The 15,996-nt window shown below is 31.4% G+C and overlaps 1 pseudogene; it reads left to right on the plus strand.

Moving 5' to 3' along the window:
• Window positions 1–1,052: 1,052 nt before the first annotated feature.
• Window positions 1,053–1,339, plus strand: LOC143387569 (alpha-ketoglutarate dehydrogenase component 4 pseudogene; annotated as a pseudogene).
• Window positions 1,340–15,996: the final 14,657 nt, after the last annotated feature.

The following is a 15,996-nucleotide window of genomic DNA, read 5'->3' on the forward strand; positions in this document are numbered from 1 at the left end:
GCCTTGTTTAGGGCCCTCCCACAGGCCACTTGGAGTAATTTCTTTGTACTTGTTCATATGCCTTTCGCTCACATTGAATTTGGAATTATAAAAAGAATAGTACATGTCATTTATTCATTGGATCTGACATACAGTTTAATGAATGACTTGAATAACAGTTTTCTGATTTTGAACAATATATTTAAGTATAGTAACTTCAGTTTTCTAATTGTAAACTAAGGACAAAAATTCCTCCACAGTTTAGTTCACTGACATTAAGTATTAAATAAAATGTGTAAAGACACTTTGTGAATTGTAAAATATTACACATATGTTAGTGGTATATGAATTAGAAAAACAAGTAAATAAGTTCATATTACCTATATTATTATTTATCATTTTGCCAGAAGAATATTCTATCAATAAAGGTGATTATAAAAAAAAGGAGTTTAACTGGGAAAATTGACTATTAAGAGATAAAATTAAAGAGCTAGGGTTATAGTTCAATTTTAGAGTAGCCTATAGATACATTTAAAGCCCTGGGTTCAATCCTAGTACTCCCCAAAATTAAATTATATACATAATAATAGATACTCTGAAGTTCCATTTTTAAGATTGTAGGTATTTAGAGGAATGTATAGGAGTATGTACAAGTCAATGCACATGCAGCTAAGTTTTGTTTGTTTGTTTTTTATAGTTTTGTATTATCTTTCTGTTGACATTTATTATTTTTGAATATAGACGTATCAACAAAACTTAGGGAAAACACTATCTTCCTCTAGTGTTTCCTTTCTCACTATTGTTCATTCATCAAAACTTTTCATTATATTTGATCCACCAACACTTTATGATGCACTCTCATAAAGATACCAATGGTTACTTAGTTCTCAAGTACAATAGACTCCTTTAACCTCTTTCAACTAACAAAATGTTCTTCAGCTATGTGACTATCCTCTTCCTCCCTTGGTCTCAGGGACTTTCTTTCGCCTTGTGTCTTTTGCTCATCCAAATAATCATCCAACTGACCCCTCTTTAACTAACTTTTTATCTTTGGTATCAGTAAGATAGTTTCCATGATGGGAAGCAAGATGGTTTCTTCCAGCAGAGTCATTTAGGCAGTCAATTCACATAATATGGTGATGTTTGCCTGACAGGAGAGACAACCCTAAACTCATTATATCAGAAGCTTTGAGATCAGCAAGGCTACCATACCACTCTTTGCAATTTAACAGCATCTTAAGAAAGGTAAATCACCAGATTGGGGAAGCATCAAGATCAACCAGAAATAATAAAAACATTACTTCAGAAGTACAAAAGAAAAGCCATATCTCAGGAAGTAATAAAATTTATCCAAAATTGAGGTACAGAATATTCACTGTAACTGTTCATTGTCATCAGACAAAATAACATTTTTTACAACAAGGGCCATCTAAAATAAAAAATTAAAAATTTCACATTAAATAACAAATATTCTGTAAAAATTAAAACAATTTTAAAATGATAGAATTATAACTCTCATACAGATATAAATATTAACACATTTTAATGCTCTACTTTTGTAGTGTGGTTACCAAGGCCATTATAACTAGTTCAAGAAAGAATTTTAAAACAGGGAATATTAGAAATTGGGAATATTGAAAAGAATATATAAATTGTGGCAATATTGAAAAGAATATATAAATTGTGTCAAAACTGGTTGTGCCACATGCTAGAGGGAAGATAATTAAATTTCTACAAGCAAGAAAGAATTAACACATCTATTAATGACCTATAATTTACAAAAAGTTGTAAAATAACTCTGTCAAGGAAAACCTAGGTCATATACCTGGTAGAAATTTGTATTTTATGTAAACAATGCATAATCTTTCTGTTTTTTTTTATCATTTCCAATAAATAAAATTATTTTCTTGAACTCATTATACACTCCCTGAGCTTGTTCATACTCGATTTTAATATGTTGACAAATTGCCCAGATTTTTTCTTTATTAGAAGCACTCAAGAACTGGTTAGGGTAGCCATTGAACTTTGATTTATATTAGTTACAGGGCTTTTTGCTTTATAGCAATTTCTGTATTTTCAAATCCTATCACCTCTCGTTTTATTTAATATTCATAAAAACTTAGAGTAAGTTAGCATTTTCCATACAAGGAAACACAATTTACATAAAAATGTTTGTTGAAAATGTTAAATGACTTACCTAAGGTACTAATGTGTGGTGTAGTAAAGTTTAGAAGTCAAATCATTACTTACTTTTGGTATTTGTTGCTTTGCAATATTTCAAGAAATAAAAATTAAGTGAGAGCTGGGCACAAAAGTACACAAAATAATCCCAGTAGCTCAGAAGGCAGAGGCAAATCAAGGCTAGCCACAGCAATTTAGTAAAGCCCTAAGAAACTTAAAAAGACCCTGCTCCCCCCCAAAAAAAAATCTTCTAAAAAGGCTGAGGATGTGTCTCAGTGGTTAAGCAGCCTGAGCTCAATATCTGGAACCAAAAATAAATAAATGCATATATATATACTTTTAAACTAAGTAAAGTTGTGCTTGTAGGCAAGAAAACATTTTTTTTCCAGTTTTTGTCATAGATTGGTAGCTATGTTTAAGTGGTTAAATGCTACCTCTCATAAATATTTGAAAACTGAGATGTCAGGATGTACTGCTCAAATGCAGCAGTTTCATAACAGCCCATTTATTCATAATGGTCTTTTCTTTTTTTTATTAGCTACACATGATATTACAATTTTTCAATATGGCACGGACACCAAGAAAGAACCAAAGGATAGTATTACAGGTATTTCTCTAGGAACACTAAATAAATTAAACAGGCTAGGCTCATAAAAACAAATAGTTCACATTAATTCTTTTATTTATGTATCTTATTCAAATATCTAAAATGTTGAACTCACAGAAGTAAAGATTAGAAGAATGGTTATGAAAGGGTAGGAAGGAAGTTGGAGAGATTTCAGTCAAAAAATAAAAGAACTTTAGAAAAAAGAAATGAGTTCAAGATATATATTGTACAACCTTATGGTTATACTTAATAGCACTGTATTTTATTAGTGAAAATTACAAGAGACTGAATTTTGATAGTCTTCATCATAAAAAATAAATACATGAGTTAATGTACATGTTAACTAATAAAATTTAACCATTTCACAATATATACATATTTCAAAACAATATATTGTATTCAGTGAATATATATAATTTTATTTGATAAGTAAAGCAAATAAATAAATATACTTTCATATAACCTTGAAATTGAGTAAATAGAAACATTACTTTGCATCTGTGATTTATAGCCATGCAATGTGTCTGCTTGTCTTATTTTTACAAGCCAGGCAAAGACTATATACATAGCCAAATGATTTTTTAACTCTTTTGTAACATCTACATTCTTAACCTGTTAATACAACCTTTACATGGTAACATTTATCCCTACAAATTAATTTATTTAAATAGGAAAAATCAACACCAGAAAAATGAAAAATTTTACATATATAATAAAAACATAAAATAAATCATTTTTTGGTATCCTGTCTTTCTAAATAACCACCACTAAAGTAATATGTGTGTTTTGCATCATCTCAATGGTTTAACATATTAACATTAGAGATCTTATTATCAACTTTTATTGAATATTTGAGAAAACTTTAAATGATATCTGAATATATGCAAGAAAAGATATGGTCAGGTATAGTTGCTATAAGTGAGCATGTTAAATTCAAACATTTGAATTTTTTTAACTTTAGATAATGTAAAACTACACTGTATTCAACATTTAAAACAACAGTTTTCCCCTTTCTCCATTCCTATCAAGAAAATCTATAATCTCTCCATCTTCTCTAAGATGGTAGTGTCAGAATGTGCTATCTTCCTTTAGAGAAGGTATTCTAAAACAACATGAGTAAGCTTTAGAAAAATGCCACAGATCTGGAGAGGCTCTTGTCTTGTGCTCTGAAATATAACAGCATGTTGCCTGTTTACCTCAGGCCAAAGATGTCATTTGCACTATCTGGGCCACCACATTTCCTCTGGCTAGAGGCCTGTCTTATGTGTATGAGGGGTTTTTGTTAATGCTGGTACATGCATTTACTCTACATAGAATTGAATTTTTGTAATCTCTTTGGAGATTAAGTGCATTATATACCTAGTTATTTTTTTTTCCTTTGACATCATGTCACATCAAATCTGAATAAAAATTGAACCACTGTCCAATTATTCAGAACACAAGCTATAATTATATATAGATACAGATATTGATGAGAATATTGTAAAATCCAGGAAAGCTTAAGGTCTGATCACAAATAAATAAATTCAAGAGACTCCAAGGTCAATAAAAGATTCATTATCTACATTAATTGCATTATCCTTTGGAAGCACAAAAGTTCACATTGATTTATGTTGTTACAATTATATCTATGGGCTTGAGGATTATACAATGGCTGCTTGAGTTAGATGAAGCACATGCATTTTAGAGTACTTATACCACACTGACCTTAGCACTGTCCCTTGTGAGGAAAGTAAATGGGAACAAATGCAGCCAGCAGGGACCAAGGATGAGTGCGCCCATTTCAGAATCCCCTCCTTCACAGAAAAGGGAGAGGAGAGCTTTTAGAGAGAAAGCCAAATGAAGACATATTACTTTAAGTACAAAATGTAAATAATGAATTAGATCAACATAAAACCTTGTTCATGTATCTTTGCATTTATCTCTGATTAAATTAAATGTTGTTAAAATAAACTGTCATGGATTACAATTAATTAATAGGCATCCATAACACTCAATCTGCCTCAATCAGTTGGGCTAAGGAAGTTGCTAGACATATTTCTTTAAGGGGAGAAGGGAGATATAGAAGAAATTGAAAACTCCTCCACCCTCCTTCAGGTACAGTTCCTTAAATTTAAATTTAAGGAAAGTTTAAGGAAATTAAAAATTTTTTCTTAAAAAAAATAAGAAAATTAAAACAGGGATCAGATTTTACTTGGTGCTAAATTAGTCCTTTGATATAAAATTGGCTGACTAGTATCCCTAAATTTGAATAAAGAGACCCACCTAATTGCACAATTTAGTGATATATATTTATATCCCTATACCTATATATAGTGTGTGTATATATATCCCTATCCATATGTATGTGTGTATAACACAAGCTATATATCTATATCTATATATATATATATATATATATATATATATATATATATATAGTATGTGTGTGTATGTGTGTGTGTGTGTGTATTTCCATACATATATCCCTAGTACCTAGTATACAGGTCTACAAATCAATATATATTCATATGTATACCTGTACACTAGGTACTATATAGCATATATACCTGTATACTATGTATCATACATTATACAATATATGTATTGTACACAGGTGCATTGCTTGACACACACACAGACATACTAGGGATACACACACACACATACACACACTTATACATATGGATATGTATATTGGTATATTGGTACTTGGGATTGAATCCAGGGTTCTTAACCACTGAGCCACACCCTCAGCCCTTTTATATATTTTATTTAGAGACAAGGTCTCTCTAAGTTGCTTAGGGACTCACCAAGCTGCTGAGGCTGGCCTTGAACTGGCAATTCTCCTGTCTCAGCTTACAGAGCCATTGGGATTACAGGACTTGATATTTAATATATAAATCATCAGGAAGTATTTCTTCTGGAGGAGATTAAACACTACTTCTATTTTCTATTACTTAATGAGTGCTGACCCAAGTCAACCACTCTTTAAGTATTTTATACATATTAATTAATTTGATCTTATAATAACCTAGTAAGATACATACTATTATCAATCCCATTTTACACAGAAGCAATTTGTGACCCAGGAAGGTTACATTCTTATAATTCTACTGGTAGAAAAAGGGGACTGAGTATTGTATACAGGTGCATTGCTTGAGTTTTAACTGCCAATTTCTGGCAGGCTCTCTAATGTCCTTTCAACGGCTCTACATCAGGTAGATAGTATAGAACAATTCAGTGAATGCACAGTTGTTGCCTAGGTGTTGCCTATAGCATAAAAAAGAAGACAGAGTGCCACACTTTTTTCCAAAAACTGTAGCAATTTCTCATCTACAAAGAACCACTTGTTTATTCCTAGGCAGAGAGATGAGAAAATGTGCAGCTTAGCCTCTACTACTGACAGTAAAAGATAACCCAATGGCCAAAAATATGCAAAAAAACAACCTCACGCGTCTCAGTCATGGATATTTTGGAGGATTTAATTTGGAATTGTGTAAGTTGCTTATATATTGTCCTCACCTTTCTGACTCCGCTTCCTTCCACCCTCAAGAGGAACTCAACTGTCTATGCTCATGAGGAAAAAAAAAAATACATCAAATTTTCTCAGCAGGTGGCATAGCAAAGCTTGGACATACCCATCAACTTGCCAGAGCTGTTCAACAGTTAATGGTCCCCTCTCACATACACATTTCAACTACAGCTTCATTTGTTTTAATCTTGAATCTGTCAACTTCCCCTTTCAAACGGGCTTAACATGCCTGCCTTCTGAATTAGATCACTAGATTCAATAGCAACATTCTATTCTGCTATTAAAAAAAAAATACTTGAGAATCATTGTGTTGAACATTTTCAAGCTGCTTAGAGATGCAGCTAAACATAGGCCTTTGTTGAATGTACCTCATGGGGTCTTATATTCAGTCTCCTGCGAATAATATGTACCCATTGTTTAAAACAGGAACAACAAAATAGTAACTGTTAAATAAATGTTGTTAACTATGGACTAGATATTATGATAAAAGCTTTGTAAAGTTTGTCTTTAATGAATTTTCAAAACACCCTAATAATAAGTTTGTATGATCCTGATTTTGTAAATAAGGAAACTGTCAATCAGAGAATTGGGTAATTTGGCTATAACAATATAGCTCAAACTTCTAACCACTGAGGAAACAAATGGTGTGAACAGGGAGAAGAAAGCATCTTTCTTCAATCTTTTATTCACAATTGACTTCTTAAAGTTCTTAAGATAATTCTCAGTTTGCAAATTGTAGGTTCCTGGTGTGCAAAGGTAGAGATATAGCATAATTATATTTTAGCTAGGTTGCTTGACCTTGGGAATCATGACAAGAATTAATGGCAGGGCACACTGAAGTCTAGTCTGCATGGGCGAGTGGAATTAACACCTCAGCTAGTTTTCTGGACAATTGGGAACATCTTAGGAGAAATTGTCAGGAATATCTTTTATGTGTGCACCTAACATTTTAGCTTATTTGGAATATCTTCAGTTTATGACTGTTCTGTACTGCTTCTATGAAGTTAGTTTATAAAATGAATCATTAGCCATGTTAAACTGCTCTGTGGCATCCACCCTTTGATTTTACACTTTCTGCTGATCATTCTTGCTGATATTAGGATACTCTTTATCTGACTAGTTTTGAATTTAATGATAGGGTCCATGTTACTGAACCTTACCTCTGGAAATGAGTGTTGTTGATTTTATTTTCCTAAGCAGGAAACAAGTGAGTCTACATCTACCAGTTATGTCAGGAACTACATGTAGATATTTGAGATAAATGACGCTGTAAATTTGATCCCAGCCCCCAGTGGCAAAGTGAGAAACTGCCAAATCCTGGTCTGCACCCAGTTCCTCACTCAGTGGATTTTAAACAAGCCCCGAAGTCTTATTTTATAGATATTAATGTACAATATACATGCAAAATAGTTGTTTGTTCAATCTAGATGCAAATTATTAGTTCTGAGTAGATGGAAAGCATATGTCAATCCTGTGGAAATAGTGATGTGATTCATTAGCAAATAAGCAGTCATGTTGACTTACTGAATCATTTATTTTTATGAAATTTTAGTACAAGTGGTTCCCATTCTTTTACGGTTTATAGTACTGTCTAAAACCTGATATCTCATAAGAAACATTTTTGAAATAACTGTACACATTCAAGTAACATTTTATGGTGGCTGTGACTCACAGTTTCTCACATTTCGCATTCTCCACTGAAACTGTGACTATAGAATCAGAGTAAACTCTCTAGATGAAGCATTTTATTGGTTAAAAATGTCATCCAGAATCCAGGGCAGACGTAATTTTAGGTTTAAAATCAGAATCATGCTGAAGACAGCATTCTTCCTCCTTGACCTTCTTCTGAAAACAGAGTGCTTCAGGGGTTTTGAAAAAGGAAATGTGATTAAAAAAATGTGTTGTGTGGTTTTCTACCAAATAAGTAAGGATATTAAATGTAGCCTGACCTGAATGATTAATTAATCTTGTTTTTTTTAATCAAAAAAGCAGCTTGCTTATGAGAATTCTTATGTTTTCTTTTGGTAATTTCTAGATTCTCTTCTTATGTAAACTCAGAATGTTGAAATCTCCACATAGACACACTGAAAATAAATAACTCTAAAATCTTGGTTTGAAATGTAAGTCTGTCATGGTAAATTAAACTATTTCTTTGATTTTCACATTGTTTCTGATAAAGAAAGATCATATAAGTTGATTGTGGAGATATATAAGCTTAGAATAATATATTAAAAGTAGCATAACCAAGAATAAGTCTACCTCTATGTTTATACATCTGTAGAAACACACTAGGGATTTGCTAAACTAAAATAATGAACTCAAACTGAGTCAGAGACTGTGTTACAAAAATAGTATTATGATACACCAAAAAAAATCATCAGAAACTGTCAATAATAATTAAAATTTTGTTATTTATAATGTTTCTGGTGAACTAAGGTTCAGAGGTACTATGTTTCCAAATCTCTCCCCATCTCCCAGATAACAATCTTTGGAATTTGAAATAAGAAAGTAGATTTTCTAGAAAATATTGAGAATTTACAAAAATCTTTTTTTTTCTTAAAATACATCCATATTCTTCATATCAGTTACAAATTATTATGGATATACTAAAAATATTCAGTAAGTGTGAAACTTTAAGTATGGTAGTATTTTCAAGGACCTATAGTGTAGAGTGATCCCTGGTGTAGAGAATCCCTAGTGATCCTTATTGGATAGCTTTTGAATAATGTAATATTAGGATCATCTAATGCAAGGTTAATAGCTTTACATAGTGTCTCATGTTGAAGTTGCCATTTTAAAGTCTCATTTTGCTTTCTAGACTTGTTATTTCCTGGACATCTTATTTGCAAGAATTACTTATTGCTAGCTGAAGATAGGCCCATACACATGCTTATAATACGTCAGCAGATATAGAAAAGCCTGACTGATGAGGTCATAGTGGCTTCTCCCCAGTCTGCTTCCAGAGATGGCAATCATAACCTTACACTCCGCATGTCAGATCTGCTTCCTTCAAACCAATAAAACTCTCTGTTTATTTTGAAGCTTTAATTCTCACACAATAATTTTTCTGATTTCTCAACTTTTTTTATTTTAAGCCTGAGACTGAGAAAAAAATACATACACTTCCTGAAAGATCCAAGCAAAAAAATCAATGTAGAAAAACTAAGAGATAAATTTTAAAATATATATAATGTGATGTTAAGGTAATGGAATTGTGGATTTTATTATTTAATTTTATCTTTTTAAAGATTGGGAAACCTACTAATAATTCTATTCATTAAGTAAAAAATTCTAAGTACTAATATATGCTAAACAAAATAAAGTTCAGAAATAATTTAAGTGAATGATTACAGAATCTCAAACTTAGTTTGAATTTTCACATTCTAAAGATTGTTAGTTAATTAATCCTCTTAACTTGTGTCCTCCTGCACAAATATAGTCCATCATTCTGTATTTACTGCTCCATCTTCAGTGATTTTCTACCCTGAATGCTATGTCCCTTTGAGACTCGTTTCCTTAACCAATTAAAAAAACCTGGGATTTTCCAAATTTCAAGCAAATTTTAGCTAACCAAGCATCTACAAAGATTTTACAAAATGGCACAGACCTAAGCTGAACTTCCAGCATGTTTTTTATTTATATACCACTCAGTGTTAATATGGAGTAAGAGCTGAGTAAGGAATGTTGGGCAGGGTTAGATATTCTAATAGGATGTCATTTTCTTGATAATTACAGTCTTTGAAAATAATTTTAAATAATTTTGACATAAATTATAGGATATATTCATGTTGTATTAGACAGAACCTCAATTTAATTGGCTGCCCATAACAAGACCTTCTTCTCTAACTTCTTGTCCTTTTTTCTACTCTGATATAGGACTCCCGTCAATGTTTCTTCAGTGATGCTCTTTGTCTCTAAAATCTGCATTTCTACCTTTAAATTGGAGACTTCAAAAAGTCCTCTATTCTCTACTCTTGTTGTAAAAAATGCAAAGTACTTACGTTGCATCAAAAGAAAATATAAATTTTATGATACAAGGTTATTAAAAAATGACAGTCATTTGTTTAGCTGTCTGTAAACTCTTGTCAGTTCACAAGGAATAGTTTTCACTATATCTCAATGAATTTATACAGCTTTCACTTTTATTATATATAATTAAATATGGAATTTAATATTGAATAAAATAGCTGCTATGGCTGTTAAAAATAGCTATAAATGAAGATTGTTCACTCTCTGTTGAATGTAGCAGTGTGTGAACCTCATTTTCACTGAAGCAGTATATCTTTATAGAGAGTGCTTCTCCTAGTTGAAAGGCAACACATCCCTAGCCACACACATGTCTCTTCTTTGTCTGGAATCTGGGCAAAAGTAACTCACCCATGTATCTTTTCTAATGTCTTACTTCTTCTAAAACACATTTCACATTCTGGGATATTAAAAAATATCCCATAAGACAATGACCAGATTGGTATTTGGTTTCAAATAGAAACATTGGGTTATGATTTGCATATTATAACATTTACCCATATCAAATGTACAGCATCATGGTTTTGTTTTTAAGCATAAAACTCATTATTTATTTATTTATTCATTCATTCATTCATTCATTCATTTTTGTGGTGCTGGGGATTGAATCCAGGGCCTTGTGCATGCATACTTACAATGCAAGTGCTTTTCTCATTTTTAACATGCATTGAATCATTCAGTCTTCACAACAGTTTCATAAGGTAGATATCATGTTATCTCCAATGAATGGAAAGGAAAATGAAACCAACAGAAGTTAAGTACCAGGTCTGAGTTCACACAGCTATCCTGAAAGAGCCCAGTTTTGAATTTAGGCAGAATGACTCCAAGATTCACACTTGGCCACTCACTATCAGGACTCTTGAAAGGGAAAATGTATTTGATTCATTATTTGAACCCTATATTTAAATTAACCTGACAGAGTACATTTCCAAACTATGGATAAGTACCATTGATCTTAGACTGCAGAAACAATGTTAACTAAACATGAGACAAAAATATGCAATACTAATAGATTATTCTAGCACTCTTAAGATGTACTATATTTTAAGATAAAAGAGAAAAATAAAGCAATTGTAAAGGTATTAGATAAATAAGGCAAGATAAATGAATCAAGTTACAAAATTATCTTTCAACTTAACTCCTTGACTAAACCTTCTGCAATCATGGAAATTCAAATTTACTTAGTCACCATGCTAAGGAAATTGTGTATGACTTTTAAATATTCGCTTCTGAGGTAGAGAGGGAAGATGAGAGGGGAGGGGAGGGGGGATAGTAGGGGATAGGAAAGGTAGCAGAATACAACAGTCACTAATATGCCATTATGTAAAAATGTGAGTGTGTAACTGATGTGATTCTGCAATTTATATTTGGGGTAAAAATGGGAGTTCATAACCCACTTGAGTCAAATGTATGAAAGATGATATATCATGAGCTTTGTAATGTTTTGAACAACCAATAAAAAAAAGATGAAAAAAATATTGGCTTCAATTTTTATCATTCCTACTTTTATCTATTCCCACCACTTCCATTAAACTGCTTCAAAAGTATGTATTTAACCTAGAGGAAAAGGAGTAACCTAATTTTTATAAGCCTGGCCAGCACTTCTTAAGTGATTTAAGTTAATGTCACCAGTAGTGAAACAAATTGAAATAATACACCACTGAACATGCAATGTAAGAATTTATATTTAAAGGACACAATAACATTTCTGTGATATACCTACCATACATGCATAATCTGTTCTATTCATCAAGTACAATCAGGAAAACACAAACTGAGCTATTTTACAGAATAAATGGCTTCCAGTCTTCAAAGGTACCAAAGCCATGAGAATCAAAGACTAAGGAATTGTTACAGGATTTGAATAGACCAAAAATAAATCAGGTTAAGTACAACATATGATTCTGGATTGAAATCTTCTGCTTTAAAGTGCATTATTGGTACACTGGTTGAAAATTGAGTAAAGACAGAAAATGAGATGTTGTATGCTATCAATGTTCATTTTTTATTTTGATAACTATATTGTATAAAAAATAGAATAATGTCTTTGTTTAGAAGAAGTAATCCAAAGGGTGCCATGATGCTGAAGCATCAATCTGACTAATTATCTCAAATCCTTCAAGCTCATAACATTGATATTTTTGTTCTATGTGTGCTACGTTTTATACTTTTGAAAATTAGAAAATGAGAAAAAGGTGAGAAAAGTTTTTATAGAAGTAAAACTTTTTTGAAATAATGATAAAATTAAGTGATAAAAGTAAATTAGGAAACTTTGAGTCAAATATTTATTTGTAACAGTAAGATTTGATGTAGGAAAATAAAAATCTAGGGATTTATCTCAAGCAAGGTAGAATTTAATACCAGGAAGTTAAATTGTCTAGGGAAGTGTAACACATGACTGTCTGATTAGGAAATCAGGAAGAGCTGGGAACACAAGATTCCTCTAACTAGAATGTAAGTTGCCTAGAGAACCAAAGCAGACAATGTTTAAAGAATATTCAGAAGCCCTTGGTAACACTTTACACTTGCCATCTGTTGGAGAACATATGCCTATTCTGCTACCACTATAGAAGCAATGAAGCCTTCTCCTTCTATTCCATTTTCCAAATGCTGAATGAAGGTTTCATATTGCTAGAATCTAACCCAAAAATACACTGGAAAGCATTCTGGAAGAGAGTTCCAAACTCCTATATATATGCACACACACTCACACACTTATACATGCACAATAGGAGAAAAATTACTTGGACATAGATAATCCAACAATTGGTAATAGGATCACTATGCAAAGACTTTATTTAAATTAATTATTTGATTGATTGATTAACAATAAAAAAGTAAAACCTCAATTAAAATTTGGTTTCCAGACATAAACAGAAAAATTACAGGAAAATACAAGGTATTCATTGTTTGGCAAATATTTTGAATGCACTTTTCTGTTTATTAAGCAAAATTAAGTTTATTCCCAGCTTTTCTAAGGAAAGCAGTAGCAAGTTGACAATTTCATGTATAAGTAACAGAATCCACTTGTGCTGCCTCTAGGATAGGAATTTGCAAATTGAAAGAAATGGACAAAAATATACATAATCTGGGTTAGTAATTGCATTTCTTAGAATAGATCATGTAAAAGTCTCTATATAACAAATATTTATATTATTAGATACTTATTTACAAATGAATCAATATAAAAATCCAACAATCAGGAAATTTTTAATTAAATATGGCAATTTTGTAAGATGTAATGTTATGCAATATTATAAGATAAAAATATTCTTACAAAAGAAAAATTTGGTATATGCATTTAATTATTAAAGTCTATGAAAATGAAGTTTCATAAAATGTATACATAGAAAATATATATTATTAATAGTATATATTTTTCCTTTTAAAATATATTTCAGATGTTCTAAAGTTGGTTTATTACTAACAGAATCAGAAAATAATATGAACTTTTTACACAAAATAAGGTATTATAACTCTTTGAGAAACTAACTACAAATACAAAAAAAGCTGATGGGTACAGGGCAAGAGAGTAAAAAATTAAATTCATTGGCATCTAGGGAATGAGTGAACACAACAGAATGAAAAGAAAAAGAAGGTTGAATATTAGATTAGAAAGAGAAAGTACAAGGAATCCTTTGTTCTACTATAACTTTTCTCTACATCTCTTAATAGGAAATTATTGATAAAACATATGCAGATATACAGTTGTATTTGATGTTGAATATAAACTCCTTAGCTATTTATGATCAGTGTGATTGAAGTTTAGATATGATTATTTTTTGTTGTCTTCTAGCTCTTTGAAATTACCTAAGAGCACATGATATTTTAAATTCATTGACAAGATCAAGGACAATGAACTGAGCCGTTTGTCAGAAGAACTCAACAGAGATCTTCAATATTAAATATGATATAAAGAATCTAGATTTGGTATCAAACATTTGAAGAATTTCCCCTGATTTGTAACAACATTGTTTCTTGAGATGCTGCAATCAAAATTGTTCAAATTAGATCAACACACACAGGCACATATATATGCCCCTGTGTCAAAAGAGGTTCCATGACAAGCAAGAGTAAATGTGAGATAAGAAGCTGACATCTAGGCATGCTTGCAAGTTTCAGAATTAAGGCATATATGGTTGTACGAGGCCTAGTGATACACCTTCAGACAGGTTTACCTGAACAAATATTGACAATATTGACTACTTTAATGAGAAAGTGTTCCCTCCATTAAACCCTGTTGTAATGACTGACCTGGGTCTGTGCTTTGACTCTCTTACTTGGCACTACAAAGAGTTGGGTAGACAGGTTTATAGTTCATGTTTTCAGAAATCATTAAGTAGGACAAGATGTGTTTAATTTACTCTCTATCTTGTTCCTTAAATACAATATTTAGCCCTTTTTCTTTGGTACCTTTGAAATTATCTCCCTTATAATTTAACTATTATGTAGATAAATTTTAATGACATAAAACTTCTCCCCTGATTTTTCTTGAATAAAAAAGTCTTTTAGAGGTGGAATAAGGGGTGTAGTCATGGCCATATATCCTTAGGATACATCTGCTGTCTCAACTTAGCATTTCAAGAAATAACTTCATTTTTAATTTCTTATTTTTCAGCTATTTGGGGCACAACTGATTTTGATAACAGTAAAAGAATGTTGAATAGGAGGGTTATGTGTGATATATTTATGACTAAAGAAGATGATTTGTAGAATGTACAACCGTTTGAATGGCATACATATGGCCAAAATTGCCTGTGTTCTAAATTCTTTGTCAAGATTTGAAAACCTAAGGTTGGATATGATTGGAATCCACAGTTAAGAAACAAAGTAAAAGTGAATTGGATTCAAAGAATAGCTACTTTTTTTCTCTCTTTACTTTTACCTTTCTGAAAAACTTCCCTTTCCTCCACAATGACACTTGCTTTCATGTATCTTACAATAGAGGTAAGAATATTCAGAGATGTTACCCAAAAAAGAAAGAATTAGATTTAAAAGGAGAAAATCGGACTTGAGGAAGAAAAATTCGTACTTGACTTTGAAGTGCAAGTGTTTCCTAGAATAAAGACAACAGTTCAGTGAAAATATTTTCCTTTACTCAGAAGATCCACCCTATTTCTTGCTTTCCTAACAGCAAGTTAAAGAGCAATAAATTGTCCTGATAGGTAACCACATAACAATTATTTCTGTTAGTGCTTGAAGAGATGGTTACAGAAAATTTTTACCTCCTTAATCCTATAATCATTTTGGCCAGGGAATATGTATAGCAATAGGAAAAATTATGAGCTACTTTAGAATATCATAGGATACATAGACAGAATAGGCTAAATTAAAAAAAAAACACAAATAAAAATGATGCCTTTCTGTCCTCATCTCCCCATAACTCTTCTTTATTTCTAACTTATATGTCATATTTTTGTAAATTCTACATCTTGCTTAATGATGCTCTCACTGAAATTGAGAAACCTTCATAGGTAATTTCAAACTAAACAAAGCATACATACATTTACTATTTAATCAGTGAAATATCATTTTATTCCAATTATCCCCTTGATGTTTTGTCTATTGTATTGAAAGCCTCTGGAAGTAATTCTGGAGTTATATTTAAGCTGGGATCTATGTCATAATCTAATTTGTTATCATATATGAGATTGTCCTGATAAATCTGGAAATGAGATCAATTTTATTC

This window comes from Callospermophilus lateralis, chromosome 2 (genome assembly GCF_048772815.1).
Source record: "Callospermophilus lateralis isolate mCalLat2 chromosome 2, mCalLat2.hap1, whole genome shotgun sequence".
NCBI lineage: Eukaryota > Metazoa > Chordata > Mammalia > Rodentia > Sciuridae > Callospermophilus > Callospermophilus lateralis.